This window comes from Oncorhynchus mykiss, chromosome 24 (assembly GCF_057628025.1).
Source record: "Oncorhynchus mykiss isolate SJ-2025 chromosome 24, ASM5762802v1, whole genome shotgun sequence".
Taxonomy (NCBI): Eukaryota; Metazoa; Chordata; class Actinopteri; order Salmoniformes; family Salmonidae; genus Oncorhynchus; species Oncorhynchus mykiss.
Window position 1 is genome coordinate 22,075,289 of NC_143045.1, and position 15,713 is coordinate 22,091,001.

The 15,713-nt window shown below is 42.3% G+C and overlaps 1 pseudogene; it reads right to left on the reverse strand.

The window, feature by feature from the left end:
- Positions 1 to 779: 779 nt before the first annotated feature.
- Positions 780 to 15,509, reverse strand: LOC118944001 (uncharacterized; annotated as a pseudogene).
- Between the last annotated feature and the right edge of the window lie 204 nt (positions 15,510 to 15,713).

The window sequence follows — 15,713 nt, forward strand, 5'->3', positions numbered from 1 at the left end:
TATTATCCTCAGTAATTTTCCATCCAGGTTGTCAGTCCCCAGTGGCTTGTCAGTGTTGATTGACACCTATTTCACAGTCACTTTCCGGAATTCAAAAGTACAATGCTTGATATTGTACAGATATACTTAGATGTGTAGTGTCAGCATTTGTTGCTGGCATGTCATAACTAAGTTTGCTAATCTTGCCAATAAAAAAAACATCCAATTAGTTGGCAATATCAATGGGTTTTGTGAAGAATGAGCCATCTGATTCAATGAATGATGGAGCCGAGTTTGCCTTTTGCCCAAAATTTCATTTAAGGTTCTCCAAAGCTTTTTACTATAATTCTTTATATGATTTATTTTTGATTCATAGTATAGTTTATTTTTATTTAGTCACATGATATCTCAATTTGCAGTACGCATGCCAGTCGGTTGTGCTGCCAGACTTATTTGCCATACCCTTTGCCTCATTCCAATTCAACCATGCAATTTTTCAATTCCTCATCAATCGAAGTGAATTTAACAGTTTTTACAGTCATTTTCTTAATAGGTGCATGCTTATTAGTAACTGGAATAAGCAATTTCGTAAATGTGTCAAGTTCAGCATTATGAGTGACTCATGGGCCCTGGTCAAAACTAGTGCACTCTATAGTGAATAGGGTGTCATTTCGAATACAGCCATTGAGAGTTAACTGTCCCCCGGCCAGGGGAGGATGTTGGTAATCCCTGCAGTCCTCGTCAATGTGAGAGCCTGGGAGGTGTCAGGGGCTCCGGCTGCAGTATGGAGACTGACTGCATTATTCAACTGCGGTAATTTGCTCTCTCCCTCTCCTTAACTTGTGAGTGCTGATGGAGCTAATCTGGCTGTGGGTTCCCCCAGTGACGATGAGGTCACTGCGGCCAGCTTCTGTTGAGAGAGAAATAGTTGTTTAACTGACCTGACATCATCTGACCTGACCCTTTCACTGTACCACACTGTAAACTCAGGGGAGGAAGTATAGTACAGCGGCTCCAACATAGAACATGGCATTGTGATTACATCATAGTCAATTATAGCCTCTAATGCTGTTAGTAGCCTATAATACTTTTAACAACAAACAAAAATCACATATCAAATAAAATAGCCTATCCAATCTGATTTTCTATGCCAACATACCTCACTGATCTCATTAGATGTTGAAGATAATGTGTCCTAATGAGGAGCAGGGGTATTTGTCACACTGACTCTCACCTGAGTGGCCCTCTGTGGTGTAACCCAGGTTGACCTCCCCCCCCTGTTGCCTTGGCAACAGAGCTTCTCCTACTCTGTGATTCGTCTATCCTGTGGATACCCAGAGTAACAGCCCAATAGAAAATGTGACCAATTCCTACCCTACAAAAGGAAAATGGTGCAATCTTGAAAGAATCAACAGTTTTGTGAGCTTTACGTTGGTACTATCAATTGTCTTGTCGGTGTACAAGCTGATACCTACGAAAAATCCAATATCATTATTCAATTAATTTAGACTTAACCACTCTTAAGTCAGCGTGTTCACTGCTTCAGTAGTAAAATCGTATCATGAGGGACATTAAAACTGCTGACAAATGGTATAAAACTAGATCTACTAGCTATGCTTGACCCTGCCTAGAATATGCCGCACCAGCTTGGCACAGCTCATTGACTCAAGTCCTCTCTGAACAACTCAAGAACATACAGAAGCGTACTTTCAGAATCATCGTTGGCACGGCATATCCTGGATACAACAATGCTCTGACATCACTATCATTGCCCTCACTTCATGAGAGAAGAGATAAACTGTGACTGGACTTTGTTTCAAGTCCCCCTTGAGAGACTGGTAACCTGCCTGCTGGGGACAAGTGTTAGGAAGTTCCACCCACAGCACAAACCTGCTTTCAATTCCACAGGCCAGGACTGAGAAATATAGAAGGCGTCCCATTCCATACCTATACAAAGTCTTCTGAATGAGTCTTCTGAATGTACTGTACATATTGTCATGAATTTCACTTGTTTGTGCTGATATCCACATGGAAGTCAATGCAGTCACTGAAACAGAAATACATGGATATTGCAATACATACACAGTAACACATTCAAGTTGAAATATTCTTTGGGGGGGTAAACTATAGTTTCAATCTTATGTGGATGTTATAATCTAATAACCATCTAATGTTCCAAATAATTATTCTCAATTATTTATTTTAATTAACTATAAAATCCCAGTATCTTTCTCAGACACAAGGCAGACTCAGAGACATTTAAATACATGCCTTTGGGTAGACTTATTTACTAAGATTTATGCAGAGTGCCAGCAGTAACTTGTGTAAAGGACTAATGGAATTTTGAATGAATAGGATGACACTGTATTAGTACCCTCTCACAAATGTTTCCAATAAATCATTTCATGGATGGTTAGTCATATCCTCTAAAGTAGCCATACTTGATCCTGGATCTTCATTCGGCAGCTCTTGCCAATAAAGAAATGCCAAGGTCTGTACCTTTTCAAATATTGTATAATCCTACATTAACAAGCAGGTTGAGAGATTGGAAAGAATGGCACAAAGAGCGTCAAACGCTCACTTTATAGTCTCCAGTTGGCTTGATTCTGAAAGACAACCAAATACAGAAAATTACAACAGTCAATATCTTCTGTGAATTAATATTACAGCTATCGTACAGGATTTTCACTATCTCAATGCTCACTCTAGATTAATACAGTAATCCTGACCTTGCTTGTGGTTGCATAGACCACGGCATCGACTGTCCGCACAGGAGAACCATTTTTGGTTCCAGGTTAAACCCTTTTTGGTTTCAGGTAGAACCCTTTTTGGTTCTATTTAGAAAGGGTTCTACCTACAACCAAAAAGTGTTCCTTTAAGGTTCTAGATAGAACCTTTTTTCTAAGAGTGTATGTAGGATAGCTGTAAATGCAGCGTTAATTAGTTTTGGGCCAGCACACACTCACTCAAGCCTGAGGTCACTTTAGAAATGTTAGATTGAAAGCCTGAGCTGATTGTTAATGAATCTTATCACACAGCATCATTACCTTTCTTAGCCCAAGGTCCTGGCCAGAGCCAAAACAATCCTATAACAATGGCGGTACAGATGGTGCTGGCCCAGGAGAAGGATAAACCAGACTCTTTACAGGAGGAGAAATTGCCTCTGTCTTGATGTTTTAAACACATACTGTCCAACGTTATTAAGGTGAATATATTTAATCCCCATTCTGTCTGAATAATTGCAATGCATGCATTACTCTTCAGTGTGTTGGATTTGCCAACTGAGAGCAGTACTGACTTGGAGTCATGCCATTTTGTTAAATGTGAAAAATCCTGAGTTATGGGAGTTATAGTAAGGAAAGCGGGGAAAGGAACTGGACCAAATCAAGGACAGTGAAAAAGATATCAGACTATTGGGTGAATACTGTAAATGTACTAACGAGGGCACACCTGCTTTATTAAGATAATCCTACAGCTCCCAAATCATGGCCCTGGTTTGCACTGGTCTGAAATCAGTCACAGGGATTAGAGCAGTCTAATGCATGACTCAGGGGCAGGTTTTGTTATCGTACACAAACAGCCAGACGGACGCCTCGTCGCACACAACAACGATCCCCTCTGAGATGGCTCTCCAGAAACTCCTCACCATCCGTCTCTACTCTGAAAGCCGCCAAAGACTCACAAAACCTTCTATTCACTGTCTACTGGTAACCCAGTAAGACATTAATCCCAGAGGTGGGAAGTTTAAGATTTTTGGGGGTCACTTCAGAGACACGATTGTGGGTTGTGGCCCCCATTAGAGTCATTATGAATCTGTCTCGGTATTTGTAACACCAGATCATAAGACTGTTTGATGATTGACATAACTCTCAGAATATGCTAATTCCTGCCTAATGACATTCTCACCCATATTCATGAGTGTGTTTACCTGTGTTACTTAGTGACAGAATAACTGCATTTCCACATAGTGACCACCAGGTGTGTGTCTCTCCTGGACAACTGTCTCTCCATAGTGGTGCTCCTGTGTTTTGTGGACAGGTGGGTGGTTAGGCCAAGACATAGCCAAAGCCAGCACTTTAGAACTGGAGCATTCTGCTGACAGCGGAAGTTCTGTATACGTTCAAAAACCCTATGCCCTTGCCGATGCAGGCGTGGAACACATTGCAGAATCACTGCGCGTGACCGCCTAACTCCTTCATTATACTTTAATCATTGTTCCCGTGGGGGTGGGGGTGGTGGACATTTTTCACTGAGCGGTACAAAAAGAAAAGAAAGACGCTTACTTGCTCTTCTCCTCTGTCTGTAACAGAGGACAGTGCAGATGCTCATCCCCAGGAGCAGGAGGACAGCGACACTGAGGCTACTCAAATCAAATCACATTTTATTAGTCACATGCACCGAATACAACCGCTGTAGACCTTACAGTGAAATGCTAACTTACGAGCTCCCAAACAACAATGCAGTTTAAAAAAAATATGAATAAGATATAAGTAACAAGTAATTAAAGAGCAGTTAAACAACAATAGCGAGACTATATACAGGCGGGTACCGGTACAGAGTCAATGTGCGGGGGCACCGGTTAGTTGAGGTATTATGTACATGCAAGTAGAGTTATTGAAGTGACTATGCATAGATGATAACAACAGAGAGTAGCCGCAGTGTAAAAAAAAGGGGGGGGGGGTCAATGCAAATAGTCTGGGTAGCCATTTGATTAGATGTTCAGGACTCTTATGTGGGTAGAAGCTGTGGGGGGGTAGAAGCTGTTTAGAAGCCTCTTGGACCTAGACTTTGCGCTTCGGTACCGTTTGCCGTACGGTAGCAGAGAGAACAGTCTATGACTAGAGTGGCTGGAGTCTTTGACAATTTTTAGGGCCTTCCTCTGACACCATCTGGTATAGAGGTCCTGGATGGCAGGCAGCTTAGCCCCAGTGACGTACTGGGCCGTTTGCACTACCCTACCCGAGCAGTTGCCATACCAGGATGCTCTCGATGGTGCAGCTGTAGAACCTTTTGAGGATCTGAGGACCCGTGCCAAATCTTTTCAGTCTCCTGAGGGGGAATAGGTTTTGTCGTGCCCTCTTCACGACTGTCTTGGTGCGCTTTGACCATGATAGTTCATTGGTGATGTGGACACCAAGGAACTTGAAGCTCTCAACCTGCTTCACTGCAGCCCCATCGATGAGAATGGGGGTGTGCTCGGTCCTCTTTTTCCTGCAGTCCACAATCATCTCCTTTGTCATCCGCAATTAGAACAGTGCAGTCGTCGCATACATTCTCCACCATCACCTCTGCAACTAAACAAAGAAGGTCATTTATGAGGTTTAGTCCCAAAGAAGCCGAGAAATGTAATTCTTCATTTCATATTTTAATTGATACAATCTATTATCAGCATTTGCTGTGATTGTGGAAGGGAGAGTGTCTTGTATTTTGTTTACACTATTGAATGTAATTCAAGACTACCTAAACCACAGAGGGGAAACTCAGTATGCAACATAACACAGTGAGCGTACCAAATCCTGTAGCTCCCAATACTCTATTTATGTAGGATGACTTCAATGGTGATAAAAGATGTGTCTGTCCTGCAATGCCTTTCTTGTCATTCCTCTCATCAACAATAACAAACCACCACAGTCTGCTTTCACTGATGAATATGAGGATGTAGACTAATCTCAGCTCTGAGTAGAGGGAAAGGGAGAGAGCAAGTGATTTTGTGTTTCTCACCCACGGTCAGATGCACATTGCTGGCCTGAGGCATGGGGAGGGCAGACACAGAGGCTAGGCACTCCACATGAGAGCTCTCTGCTGCCTGGACACTGAAGTTACTGGGCAGGTTGTGGAGGCACTCCACATCAACAGTCCCTTCAGTGCTGATGTTGTACTGACCCTGGTCCACTTCTCTGCCATTCACCAGCCAAGTCAGACTGAGCTCTGGGTACCAGCCTACAGTCAGGTACTGGAACAAGACCTCTTCCCCTTCAGGACAGTCACGTTCCCCCCATGATGGTCACTTTACCCTTCTCTGGAAATAAAAGATAAAGTGTTTTGGGGTACTGTATGTATTTCTTACAGTTTGCCAGATCATTCTAGTCCATTGTGCTATTTTGCAAGAGTGTGTGTAGTATTTAGCTGGTTCGGTCACATGCATAACTGTGTGTTTCTGGATTAGAGGAAGGCGCTGTGTGTAGTACGCCATATGCGTGTGTACTGTATGCATGCCAAGTGTATCCTGAGACGGATAGGGATTCTCTGATCGCAATTGACCTGCTCACTTAGAGGCTTCTTACTCTTCCTAAATGACCAATCGTGTGCCTCGAGGTCTCAAAAGACTGATGGGAGAATGCCTCTTTCCCCCTATCTCATACGCTGGCAGCCAAATAAGCCACTTAGACTGGGCGTTATCTTCTGTGAAGTCTATTGTCTGGCAGAGTGAAAGGCAGAGGGTGCAGCAGAGAATTGCTATAGATAGACGGATAATTACTGAAGCTTTGTCGCTTAGTCTAACTGAATTACATGTCTATGTTGATTCAAGATCAAAGCGTTCAATGTTCTGTGCACAATGATGGCTTCCCCTGTTCCTTATAGGCTGCGTCTTGATATTTGATTTGGTATCATATGAGTTGATATAACTTTTATTCTGCTGTCTCCCCATTGAAAATCTCAGCAGTGCAATAAAGTAAAGAGGATCAGAAGAAGAAAACAGTGTCTCACTTCCATGGACTAATAAACTACTGCAACTAATTATGGATGGAAGATTGATACAGTGCCTTGCGAAAGTATTCGGCCCCCTTGAACTTTGCGACCTTTTGCCACATTTCAGGCTTCAAACATAAATATATAAAACTGTATTTTTTTGTGGAGAATCAACAACAAGTGGGACACAAAAATGAAGTGGAATGACATTTATTGGATATTTCAAACTTTTTTAACAAATCAAAAACGGAAAAATTGGTCGTGCAAAATTATTCAGCCCCCTTAAGTTAATACTTTGTAGCGCCACCTTTTGCTGCGATTACAGCTGTAAGTCGCTTGGGGTATGTCTCTATCAGTTTTGCACATCGAGAGACTGATTTTTTTTCCCATTCCTCCTTGCAAAACAGCTCGAGCTCAGTGAGGTTGGTTGGAGAGCATTTGTGAACAACAGTTTTCAATTCTTTCCACAGATTCTCTATTAGATTCAGGTCTGGACTTTGACTTGGCCATTCTAACACCTGGATATGTTTATTTTTGAACAATTCCATTGGAGATTTTGCTTTATGTTTTGGATCATTGTCTTGTTGGAAGACAAATCTCCGTCCCAGTCTCAGGTCTTTTGCAGACTCCATCAGGTTTTCTTCCAGAATGGTCCTGTATTTGGCTCCATCCATCTTCCCATCAATTTTAACCATCTTCCCTGTCCCTGCTGAAGAAAAGCAGGCCCAAACCATGATGCTGCCACCACCATGTTTGACAGTGGGGATGGTGTGTTCAGCTGTGTTGCTTTTACGCCAAACATAACGTTTTGCATTGTTGCCAAAAAGTTCCATTTTGGTTTCATCTGACCAGAGCACCTTCTTCCACATGTTTGGTGTGTCTCCCAGGTGGCTTGTGGCAAACTTTAAACAACACTTTTTATGGATATCTTTAAGAAATGGCTTTCTTCTTGCCACTCTTCCATAAAGGCCAGATTTGTGCAATATACGACTGATTGTTGTCCTATGGACAGAGTCTCCCACCTCAGCTGTAGATCTCTGCAGTTCATCCAGAGTGATCATGGGCCTCTTGGCTGCATCTCTGATCAGTCTTCTCCTTGTATGAGCTGAAAGTTTAGAGGGACGGCCAGGTCTTGGACGGCCAGGTCTTGGTAGATTTGCAGTGGTCTGATTTCAATATTATCGCTTGCACAGTGCTCCTTGGGATGTTTAAAGCTTGGGAAATATTTTTGTATCCAAATCCGGCTTTAAACTTCTTCACAACAGTATCTCGGACCTGCCTGGTGTGTTCCTTGTACATCATGATGCTCTCTGCGCTTTTAACGGACCTCTGAGACTATCACAGTGCAGGTGCATCTATACGGAGACTTGATTACACACAGGTGGATTGTATTTATCATCATTAGTCATTTAGGTCAACATTGGATCATTCAGAGATCCTCACTGAACTTCTGGAGAGAGTTTGCTGCACTGAAAGTAAAGGGGTTGAATAATTTTGCACGCCCAATTTTTCAGTTTTTGATTTGTTAAAAAAGTTTGAAATATCCAATAAATGTCGTTCCACTTCATGATTGTGTCCCACTTGTTGTTAATTCTTCACAAAAAAATACAGTTTTATATCTTTATGTTTGAAGGCTGAAATGTGGCAAAAGGTCGCAAAGTTCAAGGGGGCCGAATACTTTCGCAAGGCACTGTACATTCGAGGAAAGATAGTCAGTCCCTTACAACATGAGGCTCCTCCCCCATCATTCCAATCTAAATGATCTCTGAAATAACGTTTTATAAGGTTCATTAATCACAGTAAGCCTAGCCATCTAAGACAGGCTTTGTGACTGTTCCCTGAGATGATGCTGGTGAGGAGTACAACTCTTTTTAATTCCTGTGATTTTTCAACAGGGCCCTTGGCAGTGAAATTGCCACTCTGAGGGACAGCCTTTAATCTGGAAGAAGTATGGGCGCCTTCTGCTCGGATGAGCAGGATTGTCTCTCTCCAACAGCACTAGTAGGCCTGCCTGCCCGCCCGCCCGCCCGCTCGCTCGCTCGCTCGCTCACTCATCTCTGATATACATCAAAGTGGCCTCATCCTCGGCTCTAGCCCTTACAGCACATTCTGTTCATATTCAACAACCCCATACAGGCATATTGATTTCTTCATGTAAAAAAGTGTGCGTGTGTACAATATGTTCATACATGTGTGTCTGCCAGCAGTATGTATGTTCTGTGTGGGCGTGTTTGCATCATATTCATAAGGGGTGAGACCAGTCTCCAGTGGAGATTTGTAGTTCTCATCCAATGGACCAACGGGCCACAAATCACCAGCAGAGTTGCTGATGGGTAACTGGAAAAAGCCTAGATGCAAAATTAATTCAAAGGCTCTGAGATCCTCTGCATCCACACTGGAGGACTTGATCCACCATGCACTATTGCTAATGGGTAGTGGTTACATACACTGAGTATATAAAACATTAAGAACACCTGCTCTTTCCATCACATAGACTGACCAGGTGAATCCAGGTGAAATCTATGATCCCTTATTGATGTCATTTGTTAAATCCACGTAAAATGTAACCTTTACTTAACTAGGCAAATTCTTATTTACAACGGCATACACCGGCCAAACCCGCACAACGCTGGGACAATTGTGCACTGCCCTATGGGACTCCCAATCATGGCCGGTTGTGATACAGCCTGGATTCAAACCGGGGTGTCTGTAGTGACACCTCTAGCACTGAGATGCAGTGCCTTAGACCACTGCACCACTCAGGAGCCCTAAGGGAAGGAGACAGGTTAAAGAAAGATTTTTAAGCCTTCAGACAATTGAGACATGGATTGTGCATGTATGCCATTCAGAAGGTGAATGTGCAAGACAAAATATTTAAATGCCTTTGAACGGGGTATGGTAATATGTGCCAGGCACAACGGTTTGTGTCAAGAACTGCAATGCCGCTGTGTTTTTGACGCTCAACCGTTTCCTATGTGTACCAAGAATGCTTCTCCAGCCAAAGGACATTGAGCCATCTTGACACAACTGTGGGAAGCATTGGAGTCAACATGGGCCAGAATCCCTGCAGAACGCTTTCGATACCTTGTAGAGTCCATGCACAGACAAATTGAGGCTGTTCTGATGGAAAAATGGGCACAACTCAATATTAGGAAGATGTTCCTAATGTTTGGTATACTCTGTGTACGTCAGTGATAATGTGTAGCTCTGGCAATACAGGAGGACTCCCCCTGTAATATACTGAAGGCAATGGGTCATAGCTTTGTTCCTTCCTTTTTGCATGGAGGACATTGCTCAGGCTTTTAGCTGAGCTCTGTTTGCAGCAGGGTGAAAGTAGCTGAATAATGAGAGAGGAAAGGGGAATACATGAATATCCTCTATGGTGTAATAAAGATTCATCACCAGATATGTCATCATCATGCTATTTTTTTTTTACACATCATCATCATAACCATCTCATTCATTTTTATGCTAAAACATTCCAGAGTAAACATCCATTAATACAATACTTATGTTTTTATCAAAAAATGAATTATACATTTCTCAGCTTGTGTTGTTTACAACCCATTTGTCTTCGGTCCAACTTTCCAATATGAGTGGAGTTTATAATAAGATTATATGAAAAATGTAGAAGAGAAATGAGCAATACCTTCTAGCATTGCTACTGTCCATAACAGCTTATCATTCTTCATCTTTTTTCATTTCTAGTTGAGTATTCTTTGTGGCATGCAGGGTATCCCCAGCAAACTCTCGGAGATGATTCACTGGGATAGAGAACAATTTCAGATAACTATTTTGACACTGAATCTCTCCACACCTTTAGCCCCTGTGGAACAGAGTTTATCTGCATACTGGAAACAGGGTCAAAGGGAAACATGGACAGAGGGACAGAGGGACATAGGGGAAACATGGACAGAGGGACAGAGGGACAGAGGGGAAAAGGGACAGAGGGGAAAAGGGAAACATGGATAGAGGGGAAAAGGGAAACATGGACAGAGGGATAGAGGGGAAAAGGGAAACATGGATCGAGGGGAAAAGGGAAACATGGACAGAGGGATAGAGGGGAAAAGGGAAACATGGATAGAGGGGAAAAGGGAAACATGGACAGAGGGACAGAGGGGAAAAGGGAAACATGGACAGAGGGACAGAGGGGAAAAGGGAAACATGGACAGAGGGACAAAAGGATAGAGGGGAAAAGGGAAACATGGACAGAGGGACAGAGGGATAGAGGGGAAAAGGGAAACATGGACAGAGGGACAGAGGGATAGAGGGGAAAAGGGAAACATGGACAGAGGGACAGAGGGATAGAGGGGAAAAGGGAAACATGGACAGAGGGACAGAGGGGAAAAGGGAAACATGGACAGAGGGACAGAGGGATAGAGGGGAAAAGGGAAACATGGACAGAGGGATAGAGGGGAAAAGGGAAACATGGACAGAGGGATAGAGGGGAAACTGAATGCATTCAATCAAAATGTGTCTTCCGCATTTAACCCAAACCCCTCTGAATCAGAGAGGTGCGGGGGGCTGCCTTAATCGGCATCCAAGTCGAAGATATGGAAAGAGAGATAGAGGGGGGAAAGGGAAGCAGGGATAGAGCAATAGAGGAATACAGGGATAGAGGGAGGGCATATCAGGTGAGGGATCACAGACTCTAAATCCCGGGTGGTGTATGATTGGTGCTCAGGGGAGTTCCCTCCACCTTGTATACCTGGCCCAATCGATTCCCATCCCACACCCTTCAACCCTGGCATCAACAATGTCCTACAGCCCATCAAAATAGCCACTGCAGCAGTCCTCCTCTTTGATATACACCTGGATTGATGCCCAACAACTAAATCAGCTGCTTTGAAAAAAAATTGAGAAGATCTGCTGCATGCATGAAACCTCCAAAAAAATTTAAACAAAGGTTTTCAATTAAAGCAACAAGCCAATATGGCTTAGGAAAACATTGAGTATTTGTCTCTAGTGTCAAGGAGTGTGTGGGTGGCATTATCAAGGATTAGGTTCAACTTTTGTTTATTCTGCCTTTCTTCTCCTAGTCAAGGTTAAATTCCCCCTTTTTGTCTTCTTTCATTCTGCCATTGTTTTCAAAAGGGGTTCCACCTGTTTTTGTTTTCTTTGTGTGTGTATGCACGTGTACATGTGAGTGTGCATACATGTGTGTGTGAGAGAGAGAGAGAGAGAACCCATAAGTGAGAGACAAGGAGAGAGGGAGAGAGAGAGAGAGAACCCATAAGAAAACAAAAATCCCACTTCCCAGCTGGCCTTTGAAATCCTCTCTTGAAAAACCTCTGCAGTACTGTAACTGTGGCTCCTTTGTTTCTCTACAAAAGCTGAAACACACGCATATCCAGGTACTGTCTGCAGGTGCTGGAGTTGTAGGCACACTCATGGAAAACAGAAAGGAAAACGCTGCATGCTGCTCATGCTCCCCGGTGATATTTAGGTCTTCAGCAGGCATCCATATCGCAGGTGGGGATGGAATGTCCTAATTATAGGGGCAGTACTTAGTGACATCACTTCCTGAAACAGGAGGTAAAAAAGATCTAACTTAGGTTCACATTAATAACATTTAATTCATCAAAATATACGATCATACTCAAGGAATGTGATCCATATTTACAGTAATATGTACTGTATATACACAAACAATATTCAATTAGGGCACACAATAATTTTGACATTTTGTCACTAAGTACTGCCCCTATATATAGGACCTTCCACCCCCACCTGGGATATGGATGCCTGATGAAGACCGTTATAAATAAATATCACCTGGGAGCATGAGCAGCAGTGTCGCGTTTTTCCTTTCTGTTATCCTTTGTTTCTCTGCCATACTGAACACTGTCAGCCTGCCAGTAGGCAGCCAGCTCAAGGACAGCCAAATGAGAAAAGCACACAAAACTTGAACAAACAGATCGGCAGTTTGCCTCTGGATGTTATGGAGGTCACAGGTCACCTGTCCCTGGTGGCTGTGCTGGACTCTCCTCAGGACAAATTCCCAGCTAAAGACTTGATTGGTGGAGCGGTTTATGGCAGTCGCATTGGGGTTGTTTGAGAGAATACCGTACTGGGCTGAAATGGTCAACACAGAGCCACTATTGAGGATCCAAACCTCGCAGCACCATGATGGTTCTGGGCTCCAGCTGCACCCAGGCCTCCAGCACTGACAAGGACAGACATAGAAACATGGGCGTCAGAAGCATGGTGGTCGAGGAATGTGGGTGACATTGGGGTGTTGTGATACAATCATGATTGAGTTATAATGGAAACCAATGACACATTTCCATTTAACCTAAAGGAGAAGTAAAGTGTTTGAATTCCACTGAATTATTCTCTGGTATGGTACATGAGGTGTGACCGTCTTTGTTGATTGAGAAGCTGTAAGAAACATGCACGATCTGACTGTAAGATTCATCCTCTAAAAAACAATACATAAAACTGAGTCGAGAAGGCTTTTGAAATGTGACCTACTCAAGCTTATCTCTCTCCGTCTTACCCCAAATCTGTGTATAAATCTGTTTTGATTGCCGACAGAGGTAAAACATGAGACACGTGCTTGTCAGCTCCAGACAAACACATGTTAAACCAGTGGGTCCAAATGAGGAGAGCAACTATAAATCTATGCTGAGCTGTCCAGATGGCAAGCAGGATCTGGCTCGGGATCCAGGATTTACAGAGTAGAGTACAGACCAAAGGGGTAGAGTAAATTAGGGCCCATAGCAGCAGCAGGATCTGGCTCGGGATCCAGGATTTACAGAGTAGAGTACAGACCAAAAGGGTAGAGTAAATTAGGGCCCATAGCAGCAGCAGGATCTGGCTCGGGATCCAGGACTTACAGAGTAGAGTACAGACCAAAAGGGTAGAGTAAATTAGGGCCCATAGCAGCAGGCAGCGGGCAGCAGGCAGCAGCTCTTTAAGTAGCACTGTGCTGGGATGGGTAAACAAACGCATTAACAGCTGAAGTACCATGTTAGGTTTAATAGCCCACAAGACCATGTACCTGATTAAGAATAGATAGACTGTATAGTCTGTGAGGAGAGAAGATCTATACCCTGTTGTGAGGCATTTACATTACACTCCTCCTTTAGAAAAGGCATTCCCCAATTGAATTTCAGTGGTGCTTCACAGAGCTTAATTCCATTGATAGATGGAGGTGAAAGGGGAGAACATTTGTGAGTCAGGTGCGACTTTGGAATATAATATAGTAATATGCTCATTTCCAAGTAATCTGGGTGATCTATAAATTGTTTGTGCAGTGCTAACTGTGTTAGCCGATATGGCCTGTGTGGAGTCATAAATGATGTATCCGTTTAGGAAATTAGGTCTGAGAAATATCTAGGGCAGCTTATGTAGCTCATACTTTTCCTCCAAATGGGAGAATGAATGAAGTAATGAACATGTTCATGCTCTAATTTGAGATGGGATTCAGTGACACTCTTGTTCCTGACCACTATATCCTCCCACTAATTTGAGGAATTTGAGGAAATTAATTATGCAGAGCACATAGATCACTAGGAAGTTAATTAGTGTGGCTGTGGGTTTAATACCAAGGGGTACAATGACCAAGCACATTGTGGTGGGTGTGTTGATGGTAAACCTTCAATGTGTGTAGATGGTAAACCCTCACTCATTACAGGAATGTAGGAGTGTGTTACATTTACGCTTATGCCCACCGTTTTGGCAGTAATCTTGATTGCTTTCTTTTCTAAAATGGCAGGTAAAACAGCATTTATTTTGTGTAATGAATGTTATTCAAATGTAAACACCTACTACCTCGATTAAATGAACCAAGAAATAAATCAAGGTAATTCAAACAGTTTTTCCACTTCAGAGTATATTCATTGCATATCAATTAAATTGACTTAATTATCTCAAATAAGAAAAACAGATCGCAAAATGTTGTTTTCTAATTGTTCCTTTGAGTAGTTATATTTCAACCAACCTGAATGTAAGTGCACTGACAAGGACTAAACAAACAATTCCCTATGGTATAGCTCGAGAAGAAACAATCTTAGTAAAATAGGTACAGTAAGTCCCAAGAGATACACACCAATATTTCCCATACAGTGGTGGAAAAAGTATCCAGTTCTAGTACTTGAGTAAATGTAAAGATACCTTAATAGAAAATGACTCAAGTAAAAGTGAAAGTCATCCAGTAAAATACTACTTGAGTAAAAGTCGAAAATTATTTGGATTTTATACTTAAGTATCAAGAGTTAAAGTTAAAGTATAAATCATTTCAAATTCCCAGATAAGAGGCAGTCAGGATGACCAGCATTAGTGGGTGAATTGGACCATTTTCCTGTCCTGCTAAGCATTGAAAAGTAGTTTTGGTTGTCAGGGGAACTGTATGGAGGAAAAAGTACAATATTTTCTTTAGGAATATAGTGAGGTAAAAGAGTAAAAATATACATAGTGAAGTACAGATACCCCAAAAAACTACTTAAGTAGTACTTTAAAGTATTTTTGCTTAAGTACTTTACACCACTGGTACTATAACATTTTTTTAATGTAATCTCGATGCAACTTCTCAAACTTATATGTTGTAATAATCACAAATATCCTACTATTCATTAATTACAGGATCTTTATGGTAATATACTATGTTTGTCCTCCTATTGTACTGTATATGGTAGATACCACAGAAATATGTTGACTGGGTGGATTTATTGTTGAACAAAATACAGCTCTTTTTTTTTTACAGTATCTATTTCACTTACCTTAGTGTGACTTTGGGGATTTCTGACAGGTACTGCACCACAGGCTGTCAGCTGAGGAACACTATTGACGCTGCTGCTATTTCCTCTAGAGTGGCGGTTGTGTACTGTAGCTACCATATCACCCAAAACCAGCCTGTTAAACATTATCACAGACCAGTGGCAAATTTGCTCCCTGCCTCGAACAAATGGCGACAAACATACAGTTGAAGTCGGAAGTTTACATACACTTAGGTTGGAGTCATTAAAACTCGTTTTTCAACCACTCCATAAATTTCTTGTTAACAACCTATAGTTTTGGCAGGTCGGTTAGAACATGTACTT